Source organism: Musa acuminata, chromosome BXJ3-8 (assembly GCF_036884655.1).
Source record: "Musa acuminata AAA Group cultivar baxijiao chromosome BXJ3-8, Cavendish_Baxijiao_AAA, whole genome shotgun sequence".
In the NCBI taxonomy this organism is placed as follows: Eukaryota; Viridiplantae; Streptophyta; class Magnoliopsida; order Zingiberales; family Musaceae; genus Musa; species Musa acuminata.
The window spans coordinates 48814868-48828301 of NC_088356.1; the positions used below are offsets into that span (position 1 = coordinate 48814868).

At 39.2% G+C, this 13434-nt stretch overlaps 1 pseudogene; it reads left to right on the plus strand.

Annotated features, from left to right (window-relative positions):
- Nucleotides 1-371: 371 nt before the first annotated feature.
- Nucleotides 372-3554, plus strand: LOC135644257 (uncharacterized; annotated as a pseudogene).
- Nucleotides 3555-13434: the final 9880 nt, after the last annotated feature.

Genomic DNA, 13434 nt, shown 5'->3' on the forward strand with positions numbered 1-13434 from the left:
CATGATTGCTATGCTTTAATTGTTGTTGCTTTGGTTGGAATTTTCACCTGAAATTAGTGGAGGTTAATCATGAAACTGCTTCCCCCCATTAACAAACTTCATATCATAAAATAACTTGCGATGCTGCCAATAGTGGCAAGGGATCTGTGAACATAGAATAAGCTATCTTGTTTTGTTATTTTTGGAAATTGAAGAAAAAGTGGACTTGTTTCTTTACAATAATGTTCTTAGTGTCATCTCTGTATTATATTTGGTCTTTAGTTGCAAAATAATCTAGAGGATCATCTTCACTGCAAGTATGTCATGTACATTAGCGAGAATATAGGTGTAATCTATGTTTTGCTGTAAACGGGAGCATCTGAATTCATAATAACCGTAGACTTTCTTGCTTGCTAGAATGGTTAAAATATGACTTGTTTATTCTCATTTTGAGCAAAATAAAGGTTCCGTGTCAAGAATATAATTGTCATCTTTTGCATATTCAAAGGTTCTATTGGTCAATTCTGCCTTCGAAGCCAGCGCAGAGGACCTCGAAGCCAGCTCCTCCTCGCCCTCCCCTTCCTGCCTTCGCTTTCGGCGGCGACGACGACGAGGATGACATCGAGAGGGAAATCTCACGGCAGGCGTCCAATAACAAGTCTCTCCGGAAGGTTTCTTAAAATGGTTTCCTTATTCCTGGTATTGATGAGTAAATGAACTTACGGGTTAGTTGATTGATGGTGGAATTTGATAGATCGAGGAGCAACACAAAAAGGCAATGTAAGAGGATCCCTCGTTCTTCGACTACGACGGGGTTTACGATGAGATGAAGGGGAAGATTGCGCGCCCCAAGGTTCAGGATCGAACGGAGAGAAAGGTACTTCACTTTTGCCTACGTTTGGATGAAAACATGATCCTTTTGATTACGCTGATGATCGTATGGAATTGCGTTTCAGTCTTATGTGAGACCCCTTTATGCCATTCTTTCATGATCATTTCGAATGATCAAATTTAAAGAAGTGATCTTTTAGATAAGACTATGGCGGTGATAATTGGTCTCCAAGAAGATTTCTTAGATATGTACCCAAAGTCGGATACTTTACAAAACGAACTCACCTTATTACTCTTTTTAAAATTGGTTTTCCCTCGTGTTCAGGGTGGGGCAGGTGTGACGATGATTATTTATCGTATCTTCTCCATTCCTTTCTTGAAATAAACATAGGATACCTTTTCCAGTTTTTTTTTCTTTTTCAAGTTAGTCGATCTCTCATACAAAGAGTATTGAATTATATTTTGGTTGAAATTCAGATCAATAATAGGATACAAAGTAAAGCTTTGTGGACTTTATATGTTTGCTTTGGCACAATAATTAGCATTTTAATTTTCAATTGTGCTTTGTTCAAGTATGATGTGAATTCAAAAATCCTAATTTGGCAGTTCTTTTTCGGCAGCATCCTTTTTGTATTAAACCTAAATTGTGGGAGAGGATCGACCTTATTTTTTGAGTGCTTAACGATTAAGAATGCAAGTTAAAAATTTTATGTCTGTGTTTGATCTTGGTTACAGTCAAAGTATATAGAAACACTTATGGAGAAAGCAAAACAACGTGAGGGGGAACATGAAATTGTATATGAGAGGAAGCTGCTGAAAGAGAGGAGCAAGGATGATCACCTTTTTGCAGATAAGGAAAAGTTTGTAACCGGTGCCTACAAGAAAAAGATAGCAGACAAAGAAAAATAGTTGGACGAAGAGAGGCAGCGCCAAATTCGTGAAGAAAGAGATGATGAAAGTGGCTCATATCTTTCTTTTTGCTGCTTTGCTTTATTTTTCTTGTTGCATATGTAATGTGATTTATGCAACCTTTTGTGCATAAAAAACATCCACTGTTCAACAAAATGTGGTGTATTCGACAATTGATTTTGTTTTTCTCTGGTGGAAGAATCAGCTCATCAGCAATTGCCTTTTGTATGTTTATCTGGACTTTTTTGAGAAGCCAAAACTATGAGTTTGTCGGGGTCATGAAACATGGTAATACTTTTATTAGAACTTATCAATTTATTGTTTGAATGTGCTTCCAATTTCGAGTCCTGTTGTACATACTTGTGTCATCTTCTTTTGTTAAATTTAAATCCTTTTGGTATTAACATCAGATAGAAAGACTTTCGATAACTTTTGTAGATTTATAGTGATGAAAGTTATTAAGTGTATATTTCGCCTTCAGGAGTATTGCATTTGTGAGCATAATTATTGAATTTATCTATTAGCTAATTGATGAATTGTAATATTAGCTATCAAGTATTAGATGCTATTTGGTGTTGGCCACATGGAATGAGACCTTGGTAAAAGTATTGCATCCAAGGTTCACATCTTAGTCATCTATTAATATAAGCTTGGTGGTAATTTTGATTTTTTCCATAAAAATTGAATTTATCTGATTTTGGTTTTTTGTATTGATTTTAATTTTTCTGTGACCTTATCCTATCATCATCTTTGTCCAATACTCCAACCATATTGTCCCAACCAATTGTTGTATTATTATCCCCTTCTTGTTTACCAGTCTTGACCTTCATCTCGATTTTTAAAACCTTGATCAGATCAGAATTTGGACAGTTTTGGTTATGGGTTTGATTAATACCCAGTTTAGTCAAATAGGCTATCAGATCACATCGTGTTAAGATATGTGACACTTGTAGTCTTATAAACTATAATCTTCCAATTATGAAGCACAGTGAGGTGTCTTGAGGGTTTGAGTGGATTTGACAACCTTATGATCAGCATGGTTCATGTCTTTAACATCAGTTAGGGCAAGACTTAGGAGAGGACAAGACTTATGATGGTTCTCATGTTATTGTGAAACATGGAGCACCATAATTTTTTTACGCTTAGTCAGTATGATTGGTCCTTCTGGTGACAATACGCATGTTTAATGTTCCGAAACTTAATGTGAATTTTCTTTTATGTTATCAACCATAGTGCAAGAAGATTCATTATGAGTGAAGGCTTCTAGTTATTGTATGTCGAATCCAATTCAAATGGCTGCTTTCAGCAATGATGCAATTCAAATTTGACTAGTATTTGAGTGATAAGTTGTTTTATGATGCAATTAAGTGGGACTAGCAATTTCATTATTTCTCAGGAGTGATCACACTTCTCTTCGATGCTTTTACTTTTTTAGTTGGTTATCATGGTCATTAAATTTCATTATGAAGCTGCCATTTCTTTTCTTTAATCAGTTAATGTAATCGACATGACTGCTTCATGTAGGTAACCAAGAAGAGTGACTGAGCGATTTTTACTTTGGGCTCAGTGAGAATGTAGCTTTTGGTCCTCAGTCAGAAGATGCCACAAAACGGAAGGAACAAAAGCCACCCGGAGGCACTTCAGCGGTACCTGAACATGGCCCTACTGAGAAGAATGCACAGACAGATTATACTCGGGATACAGAGAAAGATGATACCCAAGCCAAGACTTCTAGTCATACACAGAACAACTCTAAGCAAGCTGTAGAGTTAACAACATCAGATGTTACTGTAAAAGATTACGATGATGGTGATAAATTGGCAGCTGTGGATTAATCAACTGAACGTTACACGAGAGGTGATGACGCATTGGCTTCAGCAAGAGAGCGTTTTTCTAACTTGAAAGAGAGCAAGATAGCAGTTGGAAAGCAATTGTTTCGTCTCTATTTAGCACTTATATCTGGAGTTAAAATTGGTATTCTCTGATGCCATTTATAGTAACCTCATCGTTTATTTAGTTTTTGAGGAACTCAAGAAGTGCACCTCTTGGTAAGTTTGCTGTAAGCATTTTTCCAAAATAAGCAAAAGACGCATCAAATGTTTCATGTTAGATGCTTATTTATACACATAAAAGTTGTTTGAAGTGACAGTGGTCAGTCTATATATGATTATAAACAGAGGAGTATGTTGCCGAGGCTGGTGAAGCCGAAGTTGCTATTATCAAAATTGCACCAAGATAAAAATGATGTAAATGCAAAAGTTACAATAACATAGACCTCATTTGTAGCTTCTTCAGTTATTTGTATCAGTCTAAGCAGCAGTAAGATGAACATAGAAGTTCAATTCTGAGAAGAATTCTATCAGAAGAAGTATTGCTTGTCTGGGGAAGTGGCAGAATTTTTTTTTTGTCACTGCAGATTGTTGTCCTATAATAAATAATAGAATTTAGGCCTTCTCTAATGGCAAATAGAGAACAAAATCACTTCTAAACAAACAACAAATTTTGCAGGGAAATGATGAGCCACAGCTTCAACAATTGGAGAAATAAAAAAGAGAGAGGATTCTATTATTAGGGAATAAACAAACAAAAGCTTTAACTTTAGTTGGAGCCAAAAACAAAAGCTAAAGATGGAGGGCAAGAAATTATAACGTCACCTCAAAATGATTTCAAATGTTGTGGGGAGAAGCAACGGGAAAGATATCTCGTTCACATTCCAGCTTCATCCTTGGGGGTATCATTAGAACCAGAGAGAGCGTGCAATAATATATAGTCAGACTACAGGAAGGTTGTCATAATCCTATAGCGAAAATGTTAGGATCGAGAGCACTAAGAGGGGGGGGGTGAATTAGTGCAGCGGAAATCTTACAGCGATTAAAATCAAAAGCTGCGTTCGTTCAAAAACTAATATGATGCAAAAGCAAATTCTCAGTTTGTATCTAAGTGCAGTTTGCGTCTAAGCGCAGATTGCGTCTAAGCGCAGTTTACGTCTAAACGCAGTTTGCGTCTAAGCGCAGTTTACGTCTAAACGCAGTTTGCGTCTAAACGTAGTTTTACGTCTAAACGCAGTTTTACGTCTAAACGCAGAAACTGAACTTTGAAAATCTTTTTGTGAATGTGCAAAAAGCAGTTCGCAGTTATGAATGGAATCAAAGCGTAAGCGTAAACTGCGATGTAAAGATTGTACGAAAACACCGATTTACGTCTTAATGCAGATTCGGAAAGATTAGAGAATCGTTCGTAAAAGCGCAGAGAGCAGTAGCTATGTAGGAGGTTTGCAGTAATGATAAAATGCTCAAAAATAAACGCAAACCAGAGATTTAGAGTGGTTCGGTCAGTCTTTGACCTACTCCACTTTTGGCTTCCTCCACCGATGAGGTTGCCGACGTCAACTAGCTGCCTTCCTTCAATGGGCGAAGGCTAACTGCCCTTTTACAGTTTCTCTCCTTTTGACAGGCTCAGGAGACAACCTTTACAGATCCTTTCTCTCCTCTCTTTACAACTCAAAACTTGAAGAACAGAAGGAGGAGAACTTTAGGACTTTACACAAATTTGAGCTCTTAGAATCACTGAAAAGATCAAGAATTCGGTGTGGATCTGTATCTTTTCAGTGCTGAATGGGTGGGGTATTTATAGGCCCCAACCCAATTCAAACTTCGAGCTCAAAACGATCAAATCGATCAAATCCCAGAATTCTGGGATCAGGCGGTTGCACCTCTTGACTGGAGAGGTGGCACCGCCTGGCAGAGCTCGAAGACTGAGCTCAGGTGATTGCTTCTCTCTGCCAGAGCTCGAAGACTGAGCTTGATGGTTGCATCACCTGGCAGAGCTCGAAGACTGAGCTTGGTGGTTGCATCACCTGGCAGAGCTCGAAACTTGAGCTTGGTGGTTGCATCACCTGGCAGAGCTCGAAACTGAGCTCAGGCTGATGCACCTCTCTGCCAGAGCTCGAAGACTGAGCTCGGTGATTGCATCACCTAGCAGAGCTCGAGACTGAGCTCAAGCTGATGCACCTCTCTGCCAGAGCTCGAAGACTGAGCTCGGTGGTTGCATCGCCTGGCAGAGCTCGAAACTTGAGCTCTGGCGGTGCTACCTCTTGGCAGAGGAGGTTGCACCGCCCAGTCTAGCTCGAAGACTGAGCTCTGGGCGGTTGCACCTCTCGGCTGGGGCGGTTGCACCTCCCAGCCTCGCAGCCCTGGCGGTTGCACCTCCTGGCTGGGGCGGTTGCACCTCCCAACCCCACAGCCTAGGCGGTTGCACCTCCTGGCTGGAGAGGTGGCACCTCTTCACTATTCCAGCTCACTTGGTTTGGCTCCAAACTTGGTCCAAACCAGTCCGAACTTGGGCCTAATTGGCCCCTACTTGGGTTATAGGATTAACACCTAATCCTAACCCTAATTAACGTGCTAACTATGAATTTAAAGACATTTTCTAAGCTATTACAAAGTCCGCAAGTCAAGACTTCTTCTAGCGAGCTTCCGGCAAACTTCCGGCGGTCTTCCGATGAACTCTCGGAAACCATTCTGCGGACTCCCGGCAAGCTCCTAGACTTCACGATTTGTTCTTAGCGAGTTCCAACGAGCTTCTTCGGCAAGCTCCGATCTTTCTCGGCGAGCTCCGCGAACTCCCAACGAATCTTCGGACTTCCGTCGAACTCTCGAACTCGCAACAAATCCTTCGCGCTTGACTCCGACACTTTGTTTCGCTTTATGTCTTCATCGTTATCATAGTTAATCCTGCACAACAAAACAAAACTTCAATCGAGACAATTAATCCTAAGCAATTAACCAAGTTGTCCGACATGTCATTGGTCCCTCGACGCTTCGTCCGATTCTTCGGCGCATCGTCCTCTCGTGCAGCCTATTGCCCAATCGGCCAGTTGACTCCGCAACTCCGATATCCTTGGCACAATACCCGCTCTTCTTGGCCCGATGCCCGAGTTCACGGCCCGAAGCCTTCTGTCGATACGTCGACCGATCCACCGGCCCGACGTCCAATCTTCTGACATGTTCCTTCGGCACAACATGATTATCCTGCTTTAATTGTCTCATCCTGATCGAAGCATCCTGCGTCACTCAAAACGCAGATTAAATCATAAACATATATCAAGTAGTTTCATCATCAAAATACGAGATTCAACAATCTCCCCCTTTTTGATGATGACAACCACTTGATGACGGAGTTAAACTTAACTCCCGGAGTTTAAACAAACTCCCCCTATCAATATGCCATATTGATAGAACCTTGAATTCAAACTGAATTCAAGTCATTGCAATATTCATCATGAATACTTGCAACACGTCAACATGAACATATGCATAAACTTATGCATCACATGTCATGTCGTACTTTCATCAACATACTTCTCCCCCTTTGTCATCAACAAAAAGGAGAAGTATCACAATCAAGTGTTTGTGATATTGGTTCAACTTATTGCATGAAAAACATATTATCAAGTTTTATCATCATGCAGTTTTGAAGCCAGAAAATTTAGCAAATGTTACATCATGCTTAGAATATTCAGGCTATCAAGTTTTAGATATGCAAGTTTTACAGCATACAAGATAGCACTTTTAGAACATGCAAGCTAGCAGTTTTGAGATGTTCAAGAAAGCAACTCTTGCTTCTTGAGATATGCAAATTTGTCAAGTTTTGCTAGATGTGCAAGTTAGCATTTTTGCCTCTTGAGATAGGCAAGATAGCACATATGCTTCTTTTGAGATAGCAACTTTTCGCTTCTCTTTAGACTACAAGCTAGCAATTTTTACGATATACAAGTTTCGCAATATACAAGCTAGCAAAAACTTTGAAAGCAAATGCAAGATAACTTTCTTGTGTAGGCTCATGATTATTGCTTCCTATTGTAACGTGCAGATTGCAAGTTTTGCTTCTTGAGATATTCAAGATAGTGATGTTCAAGAAGACAATTTTTCTTCTTGAAATAAGCAAGTTAGCAATCTTTGCTTCTTAAAATAGGTAAGCTAGCAAATCAAGTTTTTGCATCTTCTTGACTTGTACAAGCTAGCTATCTCCCCCTTTGTCATTGTAAAAAAGAAAGAGAGAATACAGTTTTGTAGTTCTCTTTTCCTTTTACAACGATTTCAAAATCATGACAAATGATGAATAATCAAGTTATGAATGTCAAGATAATTTTTCATCATGAATATTTTATCATAGCATGCATCATTATCATAAATTGAAGTATTACATGCATGATATCATATCACCATTCATAATTACATTAATATTTCAATATAACAATTTCTTCTCAAAATGTGTAACTTGGCACTCATAGCATTTTAAATCATGATTTACATCATATGCAATACATCACATCATAATTAGAAAGCACAAGTATTGCATGCATAATTGTACATTATAAATGTTTCATATCATGATGGTATCAATTTTGTCAAATTATATCCTACCATGCATGATCAAAACTTCTCCCCATTTTATCATTGAAAACAAGAAGAAAGTAGGGGGAAGAGCATAAAAGTGTTAAATATTTCAATCATTTCAAGGCATTTATATCATAGATCAAGTCATGATTCGTAATTCATCATAAAGCAGATTAGTTTTCAATCATCACATAAGGCATTTAAGGAATTTTTGAAACATAGGAGAATGATTAAATTAAGCATACAATGTTTCAATCCATTTTAAGTCATGAATATCAATGTTTTCATATTGTGAGTATCAATTCATGACTACCACAAGATATTATTTGTGACTTCAATTTTGCAAGATCAAGATTATGATTTAGATAAAACTTATTCAAATTAAATCATTAACTTGAAGTTCATAATCAAGTCATTAAAATTAATTTCGAGATTCATAAAATATCATGAAATCATTAATCTCGATCAAATGGGAAAAGCATTTTTTAAGAGATTCTTTTTCATCTAAGCATGCCTTAGTCTTTATATGCCAAATTAAGATAAGCATTAAAGTTCAAGACATAAGGCAAGGAAATCTTGTATTATGAAATATATGATATCAAGGCTCATGATTCATTCGAAAAGATATAGTACAAGGAGCAACTTGAAACATTCTTATCAAAGATCACATTTTAAAATATTCCAAGTTTCAAGATATCAATATGACACTTCATTGAATTGCATTTCATTTGAAGAACTCCTTTTTGATAAATGTAGGGAGCATAATGAACGATCTTGATTTATAAAGAGCTTCATGTTATCAAGATCATGATTTTAATAATTATTCTCTTTAGCAAAGAATCACAAAAGCACTTTATTTTTGCATAAGAAATCACATTGTGTTATGATTTAAAAATTTTTTTGCACACGAATCATAGGAGATATGAATGTGAAACAAATCTTTGCAAGCAAAAACACTATCATTCATATTTCAAGATGGAGTTTATAAGCATGAATCATTTCATCAAATCCATTTTAGAAAAATATTTTTCATAAGTGTATGAGAAAATCCGATTGTTAGGATACCAATTGTTAACTGAATCCGAAAATGAAATTAACACTTTCATATATTCAAACATGATTTTTGCTATAGATCTTGAAATTAAGTCAAGAAGATCAAACAAGCTCATGATCATGGATAACTTAAAATCACATGCATAAAATTGTTAATAACCATTTCATATTACATCTTTATGCATTACTTTAAATCAAACGTGATTTCATTCAACAATGTTAATCAAACATGATACACATTATTACTTCTTAACCATGATCAAAATCATTTTGTTTGTTTATCATAAAATATGCAATATTATTTTCGAAATTATCAGCATGATCATAATTTTTGTATTTTTATTTTTAAACATGTAATTTTCAAGAAAATTAGTTCTAAACTAAAAAAGAAAATATATCATGAAAGCATCAAGTAATTTCAAAATAAACCAAAGGCATTTTAATTACCTCAATGTCGTAAGCTAGTAAGGCGTAGTTTGCCGCCTCGCTTTTGTTGACTTTCTCGTCTTCAGATGAGCTCGATTCATCCCAATTTTTATTCTTCTTCTTGCGTTTAAAGCAAGTAGTTCCATTCTTTTTGCTTTTTAATTTTCGTTTCATTTGTAGTTTAAGTTCACCATCACTTGAGCTTATGCTCGAGTGGTCTTCAAATGTTCTATGTCCCAAATCCTTCCTGTTCTTTGGAAGGTGGTTCTCAAGTTCTTCACGTGCATTGCACGTCATTTCATATGTGATCAATGAACCAATTAGTTCTTCAAGTGGAAAATGGTTCAAGTTTTTCGATTCTTGAATAGCAGTTACTTTTGAATCCCAAGTTTTAGAAAGTGAGCGCAAAACTTTGTTAACGAGTTCAAAATCCGAAAAGCTTTTACCAAGTGATTTTAAACCATTGACGACATCCGTAAAACGGGTGTACATGTCAACAACGGTTTCGCTTGGTTTCATATGAAAAAGCTCGAAATCAAGTAGTAAAATATTAACTTTCGAGTCTTTGACTCTACTAGTTCCCTCGTGCGTGATTTCAAGAGTGCGCCAAATATCGAAAGCCGTTTCACACGTAGAAATCCGATTGAACTCATTTTTGTCCAATGCGCAAAATAAGGCATTCATAGCCTTTGCGTTTAAAGAAAAATTCTTCTTCTCCAAAACCGACCATTCGTTCATCGGTTTGGAGGGAAGTTGAAAACCGTTTTCAATGATATTCCATAAATCCAGATTTAGAGAAATTAAGAAAACTCTCATTCGAGTTTTCCAATATGTGTAGTCCAATCCGTTAAAGAACGGTGGACGAAAGACCGAAAAGCCCTCTTGAAGAGCCATTTCTCTCGGGTGTAAATCCGAAATGAGAAATACCCCGCTTTGATACCAATTGTTAGGATCGAGAGCACTAAGAGGGGGGGGGTGAATTAGTGCAGCGGAAATCTTACAGCGATTAAAATCAAAAGCTGCGTTCGTTCAAAAACTAATATGATGCAAAAGCAAATTCTCAGTTTGTATCTAAGTGCAGTTTGCGTCTAAGCGCAGATTGCGTCTAAGCGCAGTTTACGTCTAAACGCAGTTTGCGTCTAAGCGCAGTTTACGTCTAAACGCAGTTTGCGTCTAAACGCAGTTTTACGTCTAAACGCAGTTTTACGTCTAAACGCAGAAACTGAACTTTGAAAATCTTTTTGTGAATGTGCAAAAAGCAGTTCGCAGTTATGAATGGAATCAAAGCGTAAGCGTAAACTGCGATGTAAAGATTGTACGAAAACACCGATTTACGTCTTAATGCAGATTCGGAAAGATTAGAGAATCGTTCGTAAAAGCGCAGAGAGCAGTAGCTATGTAGGAGGTTTGCAGTAATGATAAAATGCTCAAAAATAAACGCAAACCAGAGATTTAGAGTGGTTCGGTCAGTCTTTGACCTACTCCACTTTTGGCTTCCTCCACCGATGAGGTTGCCGACGTCAACTAGCTGCCTTCCTTCAATGGGCGAAGGCTAACTGCCCTTTTACAGTTTCTCTCCTTTTGACAGGCTCAGGAGACAACCTTTACAGATCCTTTCTCTCCTCTCTTTACAACTCAAAACTTGAAGAACAGAAGGAGGAGAACTTTAGGACTTTACACAAATTTGAGCTCTTAGAATCACTGAAAAGATCAAGAATTCGGTGTGGATCTGTATCTTTTCAGTGCTGAATGGGTGGGGTATTTATAGGCCCCAACCCAATTCAAACTTCGAGCTCAAAACGATCAAATCGATCAAATCCCAGAATTCTGGGATCAGGCGGTTGCACCTCTTGACTGGAGAGGTGGCACCGCCTGGCAGAGCTCGAAGACTGAGCTCAGGCGATTGCTTCTCTCTGCCAGAGCTCGAAGACTGAGCTTGATGGTTGCATCACCTGGCAGAGCTCGAAGACTGAGCTTGGTGGTTGCATCACCTGGCAGAGCTCGAAACTTGAGCTTGGTGGTTGCATCACCTGGCAGAGCTCGAAACTGAGCTCAGGCTGATGCACCTCTCTGCCAGAGCTCGAAGACTGAGCTCGGTGATTGCATCACCTAGCAGAGCTCGAGACTGAGCTCAAGCTGATGCACCTCTCTGCCAGAGCTCGAAGACTGAGCTCGGTGGTTGCATCGCCTGGCAGAGCTCGAAACTTGAGCTCTGGCGGTGCTACCTCTTGGCAAAGGAGGTTGCACCGCCCAGTCTAGCTCGAAGACTGAGCTCTGGGCGGTTGCACCTCTCGGCTGGGGCGGTTGCACCTCCCAGCCTCGCAGCCCTGGCGGTTGCACCTCCTGGCTGGGGCGGTTGCACCTCCCAACCCCACAGCCTAGGCGGTTGCACCTCCTGGCTGGAGAGGTGGCACCTCTTCACTATTCCAGCTCACTTGGTTTGGCTCCAAACTTGGTCCAAACCAGTCCGAACTTGGGCCTAATTGGCCCCTACTTGGGTTATAGGATTAACACCTAATCCTAACCCTAATTAACGTGCTAACTATGAATTTAAAGACATTTTCTAAGCTATTACAAAGTCCGCAAGTCAAGACTTCTTCTAGCGAGCTTCCGGCAAACTTCCGGCGGTCTTCCGATGAACTCTCGGAAACCATTCTGCGGACTCCCGGCAAGCTCCTAGACTTCACGATTTGTTCTTAGCGAGTTCCAACGAGCTTCTTCGGCAAGCTCCGATCTTTCTCGGCGAGCTCCGCGAACTCCCAACGAATCTTCGGACTTCCGTCGAACTCTCGAACTCGCAACAAATCCTTCGCGCTTGACTCCGACACTTTGTTTCGCTTTATGTCTTCATCGTTATCATAGTTAATCCTGCACAACAAAACAAAACTTCAATCGAGACAATTAATCCTAAGCAATTAACCAAGTTGTCCGACATGTCATTGGTCCCTCGACGCTTCGTCCGATTCTTCGGCGCATCGTCCTCTCGTGCAGCCTATTGCCCAATCGGCCAGTTGACTCCGCAACTCCGATATCCTTGGCACAATACCCGCTCTTCTTGGCCCGATGCCCGAGTTCACGGCCCGAAGCCTTCTGTCGATACGTCGACCGATCCACCGGCCCGACGTCCAATCTTCTGACATGTTCCTTCGGCACAACATGATTATCCTGCTTTAATTGTCTCATCCTGATCGAAGCATCCTGCGTCACTCAAAACGCAGATTAAATCATAAACATATATCAAGTAGTTTCATCATCAAAATACGAGATTCAACAGAAAATGCCATTAAGATTCCTCCAAAATCTAATCTTCCAACCACCTTTGGTCTCCCCCCACTCATCATTCACCACCGATAAAATCTTGGTTCCAAACAAATCTCAAAAAGACTATAGACCGGAGAGGAGACAAGACGGTCAATATTCTAGATTAGGACTTCTACGAATGATACGTCCGATAAGATACAAGGATACGTCCGATACGATAAAAGGATCCATTTGGCATCGTTTTAAATGGTCTATTTACCGAATCAGATCCGATTAGGATATTGGTCCATCTGGATCAATTAACAACTCTTATCGGGTTTAAGACCGAATTTGATCCGCGTCACATAGGCTTTAACAATAACGGGTGTATTTCTTTAAGATTCGTGTCAGTGTGGGATGCTTCGTCCTTTTAATCGTTGTATGCTATTAAAATCCTAAAAAGAGCCGCTTGTGTAATTTTCTTTTTGTCTCGTCAATCTTCCCTTCTCTTCTATTAAAATAATCAAATACCAATATGTCAAATCCGATTGCCACCTAATGAATGATACGTCTGATACGATACAAGGATTCATTTGGC